The sequence below is a fragment of the Amaranthus tricolor genome, chromosome 6 (assembly GCF_026212465.1).
Source record: "Amaranthus tricolor cultivar Red isolate AtriRed21 chromosome 6, ASM2621246v1, whole genome shotgun sequence".
NCBI classification, from domain to species: Eukaryota; Viridiplantae; Streptophyta; class Magnoliopsida; order Caryophyllales; family Amaranthaceae; genus Amaranthus; species Amaranthus tricolor.
The window spans coordinates 11762723-11777799 of record NC_080052.1 but is presented as its reverse complement, the minus strand read 5'-3'; the positions used below and the strand labels follow the sequence as shown (position 1 = coordinate 11777799).

General features: G+C 47.5%; 23 non-coding genes across 23 annotated transcripts; all 23 read left to right on the top strand.

The window, feature by feature from the left end:
* Nucleotides 1-349: 349 nt before the first annotated feature.
* LOC130816506 (5S ribosomal RNA) lies at nt 350-468 on the top strand. The gene has a single exon (XR_009043035.1). It is a non-coding gene; the product is annotated as a 5S ribosomal RNA (ribosomal RNA).
* A 551-nt stretch (nt 469-1019) lies between these two features.
* On the top strand, nt 1020-1138 carry LOC130816584 (5S ribosomal RNA). Its single transcript, XR_009043116.1, has one exon. It is a non-coding gene; the product is annotated as a 5S ribosomal RNA (ribosomal RNA).
* A 528-nt stretch (nt 1139-1666) lies between these two features.
* Nucleotides 1667-1785, top strand: LOC130816331 (5S ribosomal RNA). Its single transcript, XR_009042872.1, has one exon. It is a non-coding gene; the product is annotated as a 5S ribosomal RNA (ribosomal RNA).
* Nucleotides 1786-2335: 550 nt separating this feature from the next.
* Nucleotides 2336-2454, top strand: LOC130816583 (5S ribosomal RNA). Its single transcript, XR_009043115.1, has one exon. It is a non-coding gene; the product is annotated as a 5S ribosomal RNA (ribosomal RNA).
* Nucleotides 2455-2989: 535 nt separating this feature from the next.
* On the top strand, nt 2990-3108 carry LOC130817210 (5S ribosomal RNA). Its single transcript, XR_009043725.1, has one exon. It is a non-coding gene; the product is annotated as a 5S ribosomal RNA (ribosomal RNA).
* A 551-nt stretch (nt 3109-3659) lies between these two features.
* On the top strand, nt 3660-3778 carry LOC130816582 (5S ribosomal RNA). The gene has a single exon (XR_009043113.1). It is a non-coding gene; the product is annotated as a 5S ribosomal RNA (ribosomal RNA).
* Nucleotides 3779-4306: 528 nt separating this feature from the next.
* On the top strand, nt 4307-4425 carry LOC130817209 (5S ribosomal RNA). Its single transcript, XR_009043724.1, has one exon. It is a non-coding gene; the product is annotated as a 5S ribosomal RNA (ribosomal RNA).
* Nucleotides 4426-4975: 550 nt separating this feature from the next.
* Nucleotides 4976-5094, top strand: LOC130816581 (5S ribosomal RNA). Its single transcript, XR_009043112.1, has one exon. It is a non-coding gene; the product is annotated as a 5S ribosomal RNA (ribosomal RNA).
* A 556-nt stretch (nt 5095-5650) lies between these two features.
* LOC130816579 (5S ribosomal RNA) lies at nt 5651-5769 on the top strand. Its single transcript, XR_009043110.1, has one exon. It is a non-coding gene; the product is annotated as a 5S ribosomal RNA (ribosomal RNA).
* A 557-nt stretch (nt 5770-6326) lies between these two features.
* LOC130816578 (5S ribosomal RNA) lies at nt 6327-6445 on the top strand. Its single transcript, XR_009043109.1, has one exon. It is a non-coding gene; the product is annotated as a 5S ribosomal RNA (ribosomal RNA).
* Nucleotides 6446-7003: 558 nt separating this feature from the next.
* Nucleotides 7004-7122, top strand: LOC130817175 (5S ribosomal RNA). Its single transcript, XR_009043691.1, has one exon. It is a non-coding gene; the product is annotated as a 5S ribosomal RNA (ribosomal RNA).
* A 529-nt stretch (nt 7123-7651) lies between these two features.
* LOC130817208 (5S ribosomal RNA) lies at nt 7652-7770 on the top strand. Its single transcript, XR_009043723.1, has one exon. It is a non-coding gene; the product is annotated as a 5S ribosomal RNA (ribosomal RNA).
* A 551-nt stretch (nt 7771-8321) lies between these two features.
* Nucleotides 8322-8440, top strand: LOC130816577 (5S ribosomal RNA). The gene has a single exon (XR_009043107.1). It is a non-coding gene; the product is annotated as a 5S ribosomal RNA (ribosomal RNA).
* Nucleotides 8441-8968: 528 nt separating this feature from the next.
* Nucleotides 8969-9087, top strand: LOC130817207 (5S ribosomal RNA). Its single transcript, XR_009043722.1, has one exon. It is a non-coding gene; the product is annotated as a 5S ribosomal RNA (ribosomal RNA).
* A 550-nt stretch (nt 9088-9637) lies between these two features.
* On the top strand, nt 9638-9756 carry LOC130816652 (5S ribosomal RNA). Its single transcript, XR_009043189.1, has one exon. It is a non-coding gene; the product is annotated as a 5S ribosomal RNA (ribosomal RNA).
* Nucleotides 9757-10311: 555 nt separating this feature from the next.
* On the top strand, nt 10312-10430 carry LOC130816702 (5S ribosomal RNA). Its single transcript, XR_009043241.1, has one exon. It is a non-coding gene; the product is annotated as a 5S ribosomal RNA (ribosomal RNA).
* A 406-nt stretch (nt 10431-10836) lies between these two features.
* Nucleotides 10837-10955, top strand: LOC130817174 (5S ribosomal RNA). The gene has a single exon (XR_009043690.1). It is a non-coding gene; the product is annotated as a 5S ribosomal RNA (ribosomal RNA).
* Nucleotides 10956-11509: 554 nt separating this feature from the next.
* On the top strand, nt 11510-11628 carry LOC130816717 (5S ribosomal RNA). Its single transcript, XR_009043257.1, has one exon. It is a non-coding gene; the product is annotated as a 5S ribosomal RNA (ribosomal RNA).
* A 383-nt stretch (nt 11629-12011) lies between these two features.
* On the top strand, nt 12012-12130 carry LOC130816627 (5S ribosomal RNA). The gene has a single exon (XR_009043165.1). It is a non-coding gene; the product is annotated as a 5S ribosomal RNA (ribosomal RNA).
* A 550-nt stretch (nt 12131-12680) lies between these two features.
* On the top strand, nt 12681-12799 carry LOC130816576 (5S ribosomal RNA). Its single transcript, XR_009043106.1, has one exon. It is a non-coding gene; the product is annotated as a 5S ribosomal RNA (ribosomal RNA).
* A 557-nt stretch (nt 12800-13356) lies between these two features.
* On the top strand, nt 13357-13475 carry LOC130816575 (5S ribosomal RNA). Its single transcript, XR_009043105.1, has one exon. It is a non-coding gene; the product is annotated as a 5S ribosomal RNA (ribosomal RNA).
* A 557-nt stretch (nt 13476-14032) lies between these two features.
* LOC130816574 (5S ribosomal RNA) lies at nt 14033-14151 on the top strand. Its single transcript, XR_009043104.1, has one exon. It is a non-coding gene; the product is annotated as a 5S ribosomal RNA (ribosomal RNA).
* A 557-nt stretch (nt 14152-14708) lies between these two features.
* LOC130816573 (5S ribosomal RNA) lies at nt 14709-14827 on the top strand. The gene has a single exon (XR_009043103.1). It is a non-coding gene; the product is annotated as a 5S ribosomal RNA (ribosomal RNA).
* Nucleotides 14828-15077: the final 250 nt, after the last annotated feature.

Here is a 15077-nt window from a genome sequence, read left to right as displayed (position 1 = left end):
ACGAATTGTTCGAAAGAGGCGTGCATCGGTGCGTTCGTGTAAGCGGAAATTGCACCGGACCCGTCGGAACTCCCCGCGGAAGCGTGCCTGGCAATGATGGCCTCTTGATTTCCAAGTGTTGCGCGGATTTCATAAACATTTTGTCTTTTTTTGTTGCGAGTTCACCTTGCTTTTACATACGGCGGACTCTTTTGGGAATGGGACAATACCGGGAGGGTGAAAAACAGTATTTGGGAAGAAGAAGGCTCGAAAGAGGGGTCTCGGTTGCGAGTTTACGAGCTTTGGAATGCTCTGGGTTTTTTTTTTGGTCGGCAATGCGCATGTATACAAATTGTTACGGTGATTGAACGGGTGCGATCATACCAGCACTAATGCACCGGATCGCATCAGAACTCCGCAGTTAAGCGTGCTTGGGCGAGAGTAGTACTAGGATGGGTGACCTCCTGGGAAGTCCTCGTGTTGCACCCCTTTTTCCCTTCTTTTTTTTTTATCGTTTTCATTTGCGAATTCTTTCCGCTCCACTTGAGCAAAAGGAATTTCGGTGATTATAGTAATATACTCTTTGGAAGTAATTTTATTTATAAAAATATAACTCGCAACCGGGTCCCGACCTCGAATTTACGGGCACTCGAAGGTAAGGACCCGTTGACGCGGGTCGATGCGCATACGAACGAATTGTTCGAAAGAGGCGTGCATCGGTGCGTTCGTGTAAGCGGAAATTGCACCGGACCCGTCGGAACTCCCCGCGGAAGCGTGCCTGGCAATGATGGCCTCTTGATTTCCAAGTGTTGCGCGGATTTCATAAACATTTTGTCTTTTTTTGTTGCGAGTTCACCTTGCTTTTACATACGGCGGACTCTTTTGGGAATGGGACAATACCGGGAGGGTGAAAAACAGTATTTGGGAAGAAGAAGGCTCGAAAGAGGGGTCTCGGTTGCGAGTTTACGAACTTTGGAATGCTCTGGGTTTTTTTTTTGGTCGGCAATGCGCATGTATACAAATTGTTACGGTGATTGAACGGGTGCGATCATACCAGCACTAATGCACCGGATCCCATCAGAACTCCGCAGTTAAGCGTGCTTGGGCGATAGTAGTACTAGGATGGGTGACCTCCTGGGAAGTCCTCGTGTTGCACCCCTTTTTCCCTTCTTTTTTTTTTATCGTTTTCATTTGCGAATTCTTTCCGCTCCACTTGAGCAAAAGGAATTTCGGTGATTATAGTAATATACTCTTTGGAAGTAATTTTATTTATAAAAATATAACTCGCAACCGGGTCCCGACCTCGAATTTACGGGCACTCGAAGGTAAGGACCCGTTGACGCGGGTCGATGCGCATACGAACGAATTGTTCGAAAGAGGCGTGCATCGGTGCGTTCGTGTAAGCGGAAATTGCACCGGACCCGTCGGAACTCCCCGCGGAAGCGTGCCTGGCAATGATGGCCTCTTGATTTCCAAGTGTTGCGCGGATTTCATAAACATTTTGTCTTTTTTACAGACGGCGGACTCTTTTGGGAATGGGACAATACCGGGAGGGTGAAAAACAGTGTTTGGGAAGAAGAAGGCTCGAAATAGGGGTCTCGGTTGCGAGTTTACGAGCTTTGGAATGCTCTGGGTTTTTTTTTTGGTCGGCAATGCGCATGTATACAAATTGTTACGGTGAATGAACGGGTGCGATCATACCAGCACTAATGCACCGGATCCCATCAGAACTCCGCAGCTAAGCGTGCTTGGGCGAGAGTAGTACTAGGATGGGTGACCTCCTGGGAAGTCCTCGTGTTGCACCCTTTTTTCCCTTCTTTTTTTTTTATCGTTTTCATTTGCGAATTCTTTCCGCTCCACTTGAGCAAAAGGAATTTCGGTGATTATAGTAATATACTCTTTGGAAGTAATTTTATTTATAAAAATATAACTCGCAACCGGGTCCCGACCTCGAATTTACGGGCACTCGAAGGTAAGGACCCGTTGACGCGGGTCGATGCGCATACGAACGAATTGTTCGAAAGAGGCGTGCATCGGTGCGTTCGTGTAAGCGGAAATTGCACCGGACCCGTCGGAACTCCCCGCGGAAGCGTGCCTGGCAATGATGGCCTCTTGATTTCCAAGTGTTGCGCGGATTTCATAAACATTTTGTCTTTTTTTGTTGCGAGTTCACCTTGCTTTTACATACGGCGGACTCTTTTGGGAATGGGACAATACCGGGAGGGTGAAAAACAGTATTTGGGAAGAAGAAGGCTCGAAAGAGGGGTCTCGGTTGCGAGTTTACGAGCTTTGGAATGCTCTGGGTTTTTTTTTGGTCGGCAATGCGCATGTATACAAATTGTTACGGTGAATGAACGGGTGCGATCATACCAGCACTAATGCACCGGATCCCATCAGAACTCCGCAGTTAAGCGTGCTTGGGCGATAGTAGTACTAGGATGGGTGACCTCCTGGGAAGTCCTCGTGTTGCACCCCTTTTTCCCTTCTTCTTTTTTTTTTTTTTATCGTTTTCATTTGCGAATTCCTTCCGCTCCACTTGAGCAAAAGGAATTTCGGTGATTATAGTAATATACTCTTTGGAAGTAATTTTATTTATAAAAATATAACTCGCAACCGGGTCCCGACCTCGAATTTACGGGCACTCGAAGGTAAGGACCCGTTGACGCGGGTCGATGCGCATACGAACGAATTGTTCGAAAGAGGCGTGCATCGGTGCGTTCGTGTAAGCGGAAATTGCACCGGACCCGTCGGAACTCCCCGCGGAAGCGTGCCTGGCAATGATGGCCTCTTGATTTCCAAGTGTTGCGCGGATTTCATAAACATTTTGTCTTTTTTACAGACGGCGGACTCTTTTGGGAATGGGACAATACCGGGAGGGTGAAAAACAGTGTTTGGGAAGAAGAAGGCTCGAAATAGGGGTCTCGGTTGCGAGTTTACGAGCTTTGGAATGCTCTGGGTTTTTTTTTTGGTCGGCAATGCGCATGTATACAAATTGTTACGGTGAATGAACGGGTGCGATCATACCAGCACTAATGCACCGGATCCCATCAGAACTCCGCAGTTAAGCGTGCTTGGGCGAGAGTAGTACTAGGATGGGTGACCTCCTGGGAAGTCCTCGTGTTGCACCCTTTTTTCCCTTCTTTTTTTTTTATCGTTTTCATTTGCGAATTCTTTCCGCTCCACTTGAGCAAAAGGAATTTCGGTGATTATAGTAATATACTCTTTCGAAGTAATTTTATTTATAAAAATATAACTCGCAACCGGGTCCCGACCTCGAATTTACGGGCACTCGAAGGTAAGGACCCGTTGACGCGGGTCGATGCGCATACGAACGAATTGTTCGAAAGAGGCGTGCATCGGTGCGTTCGTGTAAGCGGAAATTGCACCGGACCCGTCGGAACTCCCCGCGGAAGCGTGCCTGGCAATGATGGCCTCTTGATTTCCAAGTGTTGCGCGGATTTCATAAACATTTTGTCTTTTTTTGTTGCGAGTTCACCTTGCTTTTACATACGGCGGACTCTTTTGGGAATGGGACAATACCGGGAGGGTGGAAAACAGTATTTGGGAAGAAGAAGGCTCGAAAGAGGGGTCTCGGTTGCGAGTTTACGAGCTTTGGAATGCTCTGGGTTTTTTTTTTGGTCGGCAATGCGCATGTATACAAATTGTTACGGTGATTGAACGGGTGCGATCATACCAGCACTAATGCACCGGATCCCATCAGAACTCCGCAGTTAAGCGTGCTTGGGCGATAGTAGTACTAGGATGGGTGACCTCCTGGGAAGTCCTCGTGTTGCACCCCTTTTTCCCTTCTTTTTTTTTTATCGTTTTCATTTGCGAATTCTTTCCGCTCCACTTGAGCAAAAGGAATTTCGGTGATTATAGTAATATACTCTTTGGAAGTAATTTTATTTATAAAAATATAACTCGCAACCGGGTCCCGACCTCGAATTTACGGGCACTCGAAGGTAAGGACCCGTTGACGCGGGTCGATGCGCATACGAACGAATTGTTCGAAAGAGGCGTGCATCGGTGCGTTCGTGTAAGCGGAAATTGCACCGGACCCGTCGGAACTCCCCGCGGAAGCGTGCCTGGCAATGATGGCCTCTTGATTTCCAAGTGTTGCGCGGATTTCATAAACATTTTGTCTTTTTTACAGACGGCGGACTCTTTTGGGAATGGGACAATACCGGGAGGGTGAAAAACAGTGTTTGGGAAGAAGAAGGCTCGAAATAGGGGTCTCGGTTGCGAGTTTACGAGCTTTGGAATGCTCTGGGTTTTTTTTTTGGTCGGCAATGCGCATGTATACAAATTGTTACGGTGAATGAACGGGTGCGATCATACCAGCACTAATGCACCGGATCCCATCAGAACTCCGCAGTTAAGCGTGCTTGGGCGAGAGTAGTACTAGGATGGGTGACCTCCTGGGAAGTCCTCGTGTTGCACCCTTTTTTCCCTTCTTTTTTTTTTATCGTTTTCATTTGCGAATTCTTTCCGCTCCACTTGAGCAAAAGGAATTTCGGTGATTATAGTAATATACTCTTTGGAAGTAATTTTATTTATAAAAATATAACTCGCAACCGGGTCTCGACCTCGAATTTACGGGCACTCGAAGGTAAGGACCCGTTGACGCGGGTCGATGCGCATACGAACGAATTGTTCGAAAGAGGCGTGCATCGGTGCGTTCGTGTAAGCGGAAATTGCACCGGACCCGTCGGAACTCCCCGCGGAAGCGTGCCTGGCAATGATGGCCTCTTGATTTCCAAGTGTTGCGCGGATTTCATAAACATTTTGTCTTTTTTTGTTGCGAGTTCACCTTGCTTTTACATACGGCGGACTCTTTTGGGAATGGGACAATACCGGGAGGGTGAAAAACAGTATTTGGGAAGAAGAAGGCTCGAAAGAGGGGTCTCGGTTGCGAGTTTACGAGCTTTGGAATGCTCTGGGTTTTTTTTTGGTCGGCAATGCGCATGTATACAAATTGTTACGGTGAATGAACGGGTGCGATCATACCAGCACTAATGCACCGGATCCCATCAGAACTCCGCAGTTAAGCGTGCTTGGGCGATAGTAGTACTAGGATGGGTGACCTCCTGGGAAGTCCTCGTGTTGCACCCCTTTTTCCCTTCTTCTTTTTTTTTTTTTATCGTTTTCATTTGCGAATTCCTTCCGCTCCACTTGAGCAAAAGGAATTTCGGTGATTATAGTAATATACTCTTTGGAATTAATTTTATTTATAAAAATATAACTCGCAACCGGGTCCCGACCTCGAATTTACGGGCACTCGAAGGTAAGGACCCGTTGACGCGGGTCGATGCGCATACGAACGAATTGTTCGAAAGAGGCGTGCATCGGTGCGTTCGTGTAAGCGGAAATTGCACCGGACCCGTCGGAACTCCCCGCGGAAGCGTGCCTGGCAATGATGGCCTCTTGATTTCCAAGTGTTGCGCGGATTTCATAAACATTTTGTCTTTTTTTGTTGCGAGTTCACCTTGCTTTTACATACGGCGGACTCTTTTGGGAATGGGACAATACCGGGAGGGTGAAAAACAGTATTTGGGAAGAAGAAGGCTCGAAAGAGGGGTCTCGGTTGCGAGTTTACGAGCTTTGGAATGCTCTGGGTTTTTTTTTGGTCGGCAATGCGCTTGTATACAAATTGTTACGGTGAATGAACGGGTGCGATCATACCAGCACTAATGCACCGGATCCCATCAGAACTCCGCAGTTAAGCGTGCTTGGGCGATAGTAGTACTAGGATGGGTGACCTCCTGGGAAGTCCTCGTGTTGCACCCCTTTTTCCCTTCTTCTTTTTTTTTTTTTTATCGTTTTCATTTGCGAATTCCTTCCGCTCCACTTGAGCAAAAGGAATTTCGGTGATTATAGTAATATACTCTTTGGAATTAATTTTATTTATAAAAATATAACTCGCAACCGGGTCCCGACCTCGAATTTACGGGCACTCGAAGGTAAGGACCCGTTGACGCGGGTCGATGCGCATACGAACGAATTGTTCGAAAGAGGCGTGCATCGGTGCGTTCGTGTAAGCGGAAATTGCACCGGACCCGTCGGAACTCCCCGCGGAAGCGTGCCTGGCAATGATGGCCTCTTGATTTCCAAGTGTTGCGCGGATTTCATAAACATTTTGTCTTTTTTTGTTGCGAGTTCACCTTGCTTTTACATACGGCGGACTCTTTTGGGAATGGGACAATACCGGGAGGGTGAAAAACAGTATTTGGGAAGAAGAAGGCTCGAAAGAGGGGTCTCGGTTGCGAGTTTACGAGCTTTGGAATGCTCTGGGTTTTTTTTTGGTCGGCAATGCGCATGTATACAAATTGTTACGGTGAATGAACGGGTGCGATCATACCAGCACTAATGCACCGGATCCCATCAGAACTCCGCAGTTAAGCGTGCTTGGGCGATAGTAGTACTAGGATGGGTGACCTCCTGGGAAGTCCTCGTGTTGCACCCCTTTTTCCCTTCTTCTTTTTTTTTTTTTTATCGTTTTCATTTGCGAATTCCTTCCGCTCCACTTGAGCAAAAGGAATTTCGGTGATTATAGTAATATACTCTTTGGAAGTAATTTTATTTATAAAAATATAACTCGCAACCGGGTCCCGACCTCGAATTTACGGGCACTCGAAGGTAAGGACCCGTTGACGCGGGTCGATGCGCATACGAACGAATTGTTCGAAAGAGGCGTGCATCGGTGCGTTCGTGTAAGCGGAAATTGCACCGGACCCGTCGGAACTCCCCGCGGAAGCGTGCCTGGCAATGATGGCCTCTTGATTTCCAAGTGTTGCGCGGATTTCATAAACATTTTGTCTTTTTTTGTTGCGAGTTCACCTTGCTTTTACATACGGCGGACTCTTTTGGGAATGGGACAATACCGGGAGGGTGAAAAACAGTATTTGGGAAGAAGAAGGCTCGAAAGAGGGGTCTCGGTTGCGAGTTTACGAGCTTTGGAATGCTCTGGGTTTTTTTTTTGGTCGGCAATGCGCATGTATACAAATTGTTACGGTGATTGAACGGGTGCGATCATACCAGCACTAATGCACCGGATCCCATCAGAACTCCGCAGTTAAGCGTGCTTGGGCGAGAGTAGTACTAGGATGGGTGACCTCCTGGGAAGTCCTCGTGTTGCACCCCTTTTTCCCTTCTTTTTTTTTTTATCGTTTTCATTTGCGAATTCTTTCCGCTCCACTTGAGCAAAAGGAATTTCGGTGATTATAGTAATATACTCTTTGGAAGTAATTTTATTTATAAAAATATAACTCGCAACCGGGTCCCGACCTCGAATTTACGGGCACTCGAAGGTAAGGACCCGTTGACGCGGGTCGATGCGCATACGAACGAATTGTTCGAAAGAGGCGTGCATCGGTGCGTTCGTGTAAGCGGAAATTGCACCGGACCCGTCGGAACTCCCCGCGGAAGCGTGCCTGGCAATGATGGCCTCTTGATTTCCAAGTGTTGCGCGGATTTCATAAACATTTTGTCTTTTTTACAGACGGCGGACTCTTTTGGGAATGGGACAATACCGGGAGGGTGAAAAACAGTGTTTGGGAAGAAGAAGGCTCGAAATAGGGGTCTCGGTTGCGAGTTTACGAGCTTTGGAATGCTCTGGGTTTTTTTTTTGGTCGGCAATGCGCATGTATACAAATTGTTACGGTGAATGAACGGGTGCGATCATACCAGCACTAATGCACCGGATCCCATCAGAACTCCGCAGTTAAGCGTGCTTGGGCGAGAGTAGTACTAGGATGGGTGACCTCCTGGGAAGTCCTCGTGTTGCACCCTTTTTTCCCTTCTTTTTTTTTTATCGTTTTCATTTGCGAATTCTTTCCGCTCCACTTGAGCAAAAGGAATTTCGGTGATTATAGTAATATACTCTTTGGAAGTAATTTTATTTATAAAAATATAACTCGCAACCGGGTCCCGACCTCGAATTTACGGGCACTCGAAGGTAAGGACCCGTTGACGCGGGTCGATGCGCATACGAACGAATTGTTCGAAAGAGGCGTGCATCGGTGCGTTCGTGTAAGCGGAAATTGCACCGGACCCGTCGGAACTCCCCGCGGAAGCGTGCCTGGCAATGATGGCCTCTTGATTTCCAAGTGTTGCGCGGATTTCATAAACATTTTGTCTTTTTTTGTTGCGAGTTCACCTTGCTTTTACATACGGCGGACTCTTTTGGGAATGGGACAATACCGGGAGGGTGAAAAACAGTATTTGGGAAGAAGAAGGCTCGAAAGAGGGGTCTCGGTTGCGAGTTTACGAGCTTTGGAATGCTCTGGGTTTTTTTTTTGGTCGGCAATGCGCATGTATACAAATTGTTACGGTGATTGAACGGGTGCGATCATACCAGCACTAATGCACCGGATCCCATCAGAACTCCGCAGTTAAGCGTGCTTGGGCGATAGTAGTACTAGGATGGGTGACCTCCTGGGAAGTCCTCGTGTTGCACCCCTTTTTCCCTTCTTTTTTTTTTATCGTTTTCATTTGCGAATTCTTTCCGCTCCACTTGAGCAAAAGGAATTTCGGTGATTATAGTAATATACTCTTTGGAAGTAATTTTATTTATAAAAATATAACTCGCAACCGGGTCCCGACCTCGAATTTACGGGCACTCGAAGGTAAGGACCCGTTGACGCGGGTCGATGCGCATACGAACGAATTGTTCGAAAGAGGCGTGCATCGGTGCGTTCGTGTAAGCGGAAATTGCACCGGACCCGTCGGAACTCCCCGCGGAAGCGTGCCTGGCAATGATGGCCTCTTGATTTCCAAGTGTTGCGCGGATTTCATAAACATTTTGTCTTTTTTACAGACGGCGGACTCTTTTGGGAATGGGACAATACCGGGAGGGTGAAAAACAGTGTTTGGGAAGAAGAAGGCTCGAAATAGGGGTCTCGGTTGCGAGTTTACGAGCTTTGGAATGCTCTGGGTTTTTTTTTTGGTCGGCAATGCGCATGTATACAAATTGTTACGGTGAATGAACGGGTGCGATCATACCAGCACTAATGCACCGGATCCCATCAGAACTCCGCAGTTAAGCGTGCTTGGGCGAGAGTAGTACTAGGATGGGTGACCTCCTGGGAAGTCCTCGTGTTGCACCCTTTTTTCCCTTCTTTTTTTTTTATCGTTTTCATTTGCGAATTCTTTCCGCTCCACTTGAGCAAAAGGAATTTCGGTGATTATAGTAATATACTCTTTGGAAGTAATTTTATTTATAAAAATATAACTCGCAACCGGGTCCCGACCTCGAATTTACGGGCACTCGAAGGTAAGGACCCGTTGACGCGGGTCGATGCGCATACGAACGAATTGTTCGAAAGAGGCGTGCATCGGTGCGTTCGTGTAAGCGGAAATTGCACCGGACCCGTCAGAACTCCCCGCGGAAGCGTGCCTGGCAATGATGGCCTCTTGATTTCCAAGTGTTGCGCGGATTTCATAAACATTTTGTCTTTTTTTGTTGCGAGTTCACCTTGCTTTTACATACGGCGGACTCTTTTGGGAATGGGACAATACCGGGAGGGTGAAAAACAGTATTTGGGAAGAAGAAGGCTCGAAAGAGGGGTCTCGGTTGCGAGTTTACGAGCTTTGGAATGCTCTGGGTTTTTTTTTGGTCGGCAATGCGCATGTATACAAATTGTTACGGTGAATGAACGGGAGCGATCATACCAGCACTAATGCACCGGATCCCATCAGAACTCCGCAGTTAAGCGTGCTTGGGCGATAGTAGTACTAGGATGGGTGACCTCCTGGGAAGTCCTCGTGTTGCACCCCTTTTTCCCTTCTTCTTTTTTTTTTTATCGTTTTCATTTGCGAATTCCTTCCGCTCCACTTGAGCAAAAGGAATTTCGGTGATTATAGTAATATACTCTTTGGAAGTAATTTTATTTATAAAAATATAACTCGCAACCGGGTCCCGACCTCGAATTTACGGGCACTCGAAGGTAAGGACCCGTTGACGCGGGTCGATGCGCATACGAACGAATTGTTTGAAAGAGGCGTGCATCGGTGCGTTCGTGTAAGCGGAAATTGCACCGGACCCGTCGGAACTCCCCGCGGAAGCGTGCCTGGCATGGATGGCCTCTTGATTTCCAAGTGCTGCGCGGATTTCATAAACATTTTGTCTTTTTTTTGTTGCGAGTTCACCTTGCTTTTACAGACGGCGGACTCTTTTGGGAATGGGACAATACCGGGAGGGTGAAAAACAGTATTTGGGAAGAAGAAGGCTCGAAAGAGGGGTCTCGGTTGCGAGTTTACGAGCTTTGGAATGCTCTGGGTTTTTTTTTGTTCGGCAATGCGCATGTATACAAATTGTTACGGTGAATGAACGGGTGCGATCATACCAGCACTAATGCACCGGATCGCATCAGAACTCCGCAGTTAAGCGTGCTTGGGCGAGAGTAGTACTAGGATGGGTGACCTCCTGGGAAGTCCTCGTGTCCCGACCTCGAATTTACGGGCACTCGAAGGTAAGGACCCGTTGACGCGGGTCGATGCGCATACGAACGAATTGTTCGAAAGAGGCGTGCATCGGTGCGTTCGTGTAAGCGGAAATTGCACCGGACCCGTCGGAACTCCCCGCGGAAGCGTGCCTGGCATGGATGGCCTCTTGATTTACAAGTGTTGCGCGGATTTCATAAACATTTTGTCTTTTTTTTGTTGCGAGTTCACCTTGCTTTTACATACGGCGGACTCTTTTGGGAATGGGACAATACCGGGAGGGTGAAAAACAGTATTTGGGAAGAAGAAGGCTCGAAAGAGGGGTCTCGGTTGCGAGTTTACGAGCTTTGGAATGCTCTGGGTTTTTTTTTGGTCGGCAATGCGCATGTATACAAATTGTTACTGTGAATGAACGGGTGCGATCATACCAGCACTAATGCACCGGATCCCATCAGAACTCCGCAGTTAAGCGTGCTTGGGCGAGAGTAGTACTAGGATGGGTGACCTCCTGGGAAGTCCTCGTGTTGCACCCCTTTTTCCCTACTTTTTTTTTTTTTATCGTTTTCATTTGCGAATTCTTTCCGCTCCACTTGAGCAAAAGGCATTTCGGTGATTATAGTAATATACTCTTTGGAAGTAATTTTATTTATAAAAATATAACTCGCAACCGGGTCCCGACCTCGAATTTATGGGCACTCGAAGGTAAGGACCCGTTGACGCGGGTCGATGCGCATACGAACGAATTGTTCGAAAGAGGCGTGCATCGGTGCGTTCGTGTAAGCGGAAATTGCACCGGACCCGTCGGAACTCCCCGCGGAAGCGTGCCTGGCATGGATGGCCTCTTGATTTCCAAGTGCTGCGCGGATTTCATAAACATTTTGTCTTTTTTTTGTTGCGAGTTCACCTTGCTTTTACAGACGGCGGACTCTTTTGGGAATGGGACAATACCGGGAGGGTGAAAAACAGTATTTGGGAAGAAGAAGGCTCGAAAGAGGGGTCTCGGTTGCGAGTTTACGAGCTTTGGAATGCTCTGGGTTTTTTTTTGTTCGGCAATGCGCATGTATACAAATTGTTACGGTGAATGAACGGGTGCGATCATACCAGCACTAATGCACCGGATCGCATCAGAACTCCACAGTTAAGCGTGCTTGGGCGAGAGTAGTACTAGGATGGGTGACCTCCTGGGAAGTCCTCGTGTCCCGACCTCGAATTTACGGGCACTCGAAGGTAAGGACCCGTTGACGCGGGTCGATGCGCATACGAACGAATTGTTCGAAAGAGGCGTGCATCGGTGCGTTCGTGTAAGCGGAAATTGCACCGGACCCGTCGGAACTCCCCGCGGAAGCGTGCCTGGCAATGATGGCCTCTTGATTTCCAAGTGTTGCGCGGATTTCATAAACATTTTGTCTTTTTTACAGACGGCGGACTCTTTTGGGAATGGGACAATACCGGGAGGGTGAAAAACAGTGTTTGGGAAGAAGAAGGCTCGAAATAGGGGTCTCGGTTGCGAGTTTACGAGCTTTGGAATGCTCTGGGTTTTTTTTTTGGTCGGCAATGCGCATGTATACAAATTGTTACGGTGAATGAACGGGTGCGATCATACCAGCACTAATGCACCGGATCCCATCAGAACTCCGCAGTTAAGCGTGCTTGGGCGAGAGTAGTACTAGGATGGGTGACCTCCTGGGAAGTCCTCTTGTTGCACCCTTTTTTCCCTTCTTTTTTTTTTATCGTTTTCATTTGCGAATTCTTTCCGCTCCACTTGAGCAAAAGGAATTTCGGTGATTATAGTAATATACTCTTTGGAAGTAATTTTATTTATAAAAATATAACTCGCAACCGGGTCTCGACCTCGAATTTACGGGCACTCGAAGGTAAGGACCCGTTGACGCGGGTCGATGCGCATACGAACGAATTGTTCGAAAGAGGCGTGCATCGGTGCGTTCGTGTAAGCGGAAATTGCACCGGACCCGTCGGAACTCCCCGCGGAAGCGTGCCTGGCAATGATGGCCTCTTGATTTCCAAGTGTTGCGCGGATTTCATAAACATTTTGTCTTTTTTTGTTGCGAGTTCACCTTGCTTTTACATACGGCGGACTCTTTTGGGAATGGGACAATACCGGGAGGGTGAAAAACAGTATTTGGGAAGAAGAAGGCTCGAAAGAGGGGTCTCGGTTGCGAGTTTACGAGCTTTGGAATGCTCTGGGTTTTTTTTTGGTCGGCAATGCGCATGTATACAAATTGTTACGGTGAATGAACGGGTGCGATCATACCAGCACTAATGCACCGGATCCCATCAGAACTCCGCAGTTAAGCGTGCTTGGGCGATAGTAGTACTAGGATGGGTGACCTCCTGGGAAGTCCTCGTGTTGCACCCCTTTTTCCCTTCTTCTTTTTTTTTTTTTTATCGTTTTCATTTGCGAATTCCTTCCGCTCCACTTGAGCAAAAGGAATTTCGGTGATTATAGTAATATACTCTTTGGAATTAATTTTATTTATAAAAATATAACTCGCAACCGGGTCCCGACCTCGAATTTACGGGCACTCGAAGGTAAGGACCCGTTGACGCGGGTCGATGCGCATACGAACGAATTGTTCGAAAGAGGCGTGCATCGGTGCGTTCGTGTAAGCGGAAATTGCACCGGACCCGTCGGAACTCCCCGCGGAAGCGTGCCTGGCAATGATGGCCTCTTGATTTCCAAGTGTTGCGCGGATTTCATAAACATTTTGTCTTTTTTTGTTGCGAGTTCACCTTGCTTTTACATACGGCGGACTCTTTTGGGAATGGGACAATACCGGGAGGGTGAAAAACAGTATTTGGGAAGAAGAAGGCTCGAAAGAGGGGTCTCGGTTGCGAGTTTACGAGCTTTGGAATGCTCTGGGTTTTTTTTTGGTCGGCAATGCGCATGTATACAAATTGTTACGGTGAATGAACGGGTGCGATCATACCAGCACTAATGCACCGGATCCCATCAGAACTCCGCAGTTAAGCGTGCTTGGGCGATAGTAGTACTAGGATGGGTGACCTCCTGGGAAGTCCTCGTGTTGCACCCCTTTTTCCCTTCTTCTTTTTTTTTTTTTTATCGTTTTCATTTGCGAATTCCTTCCGCTCCACTTGAGCAAAAGGAATTTCGGTGATTATAGTAATATACTCTTTGGAATTAATTTTATTTATAAAAATATAACTCGCAACCGGGTCCCGACCTCGAATTTACGGGCACTCGAAGGTAAGGACCCGTTGACGCGGGTCGATGCGCATACGAACGAATTGTTCGAAAGAGGCGTGCATCGGTGCGTTCGTGTAAGCGGAAATTGCACCGGACCCGTCGGAACTCCCCGCGGAAGCGTGCCTGGCAATGATGGCCTCTTGATTTCCAAGTGTTGCGCGGATTTCATAAACATTTTGTCTTTTTTTGTTGCGAGTTCACCTTGCTTTTACATACGGCGGACTCTTTTGGGAATGGGACAATACCGGGAGGGTGAAAAACAGTATTTGGGAAGAAGAAGGCTCGAAAGAGGGGTCTCGGTTGCGAGTTTACGAGCTTTGGAATGCTCTGGGTTTTTTTTTGGTCGGCAATGCGCATGTATACAAATTGTTACGGTGAATGAACGGGTGCGATCATACCAGCACTAATGCACCGGATCCCATCAGAACTCCGCAGTTAAGCGTGCTTGGGCGATAGTAGTACTAGGATGGGTGACCTCCTGGGAAGTCCTCGTGTTGCACCCCTTTTTCCCTTCTTCTTTTTTTTTTTTTTATCGTTTTCATTTGCGAATTCCTTCCGCTCCACTTGAGCAAAAGGAATTTCGGTGATTATAGTAATATACTCTTTGGAATTAATTTTATTTATAAAAATATAACTCGCAACCGGGTCCCGACCTCGAATTTACGGGCACTCGAAGGTAAGGACCCGTTGACGCGGGTCGATGCGCATACGAACGAATTGTTCGAAAGAGGCGTGCATCGGTGCGTTCGTGTAAGCGGAAATTGCACCGGACCCGTCGGAACTCCCCGCGGAAGCGTGCCTGGCAATGATGGCCTCTTGATTTCCAAGTGTTGCGCGGATTTCATAAACATTTTGTCTTTTTTTGTTGCGAGTTCACCTTGCTTTTACATACGGCGGACTCTTTTGGGAATGGGACAATACCGGGAGGGTGAAAAACAGTATTTGGGAAGAAGAAGGCTCGAAAGAGGGGTCTCGGTTGCGAGTTTACGAGCTTTGGAATGCTCTGGGTTTTTTTTTGGTCGGCAATGCGCATGTATACAAATTGTTACGGTGAATGAACGGGTGCGATCATACCAGCACTAATGCACCGGATCCCATCAGAACTCCGCAGTTAAGCGTGCTTGGGCGATAGTAGTACTAGGATGGGTGACCTCCTGGGAAGTCCTCGTGTTGCACCCCTTTTTCCCTTCTTCTTTTTTTTTTTTTTTATCGTTTTCATTTGCGAATTCCTTCCGCTCCACTTGAGCAAAAGGAATTTCGGTGATTATAGTAATATACTCTTTGGAAGTAATTTTATTTATAAAAATATAACTCGCAACCGGGTCCCGACCTCGAATTTACGGGCACTCGAAGGTAAGGACCCGTTGACGCGGGTCGATGCGCATACGAACGAATTGTTCGAAAGAGGCGTGCATCGGTGCGTTCGTGT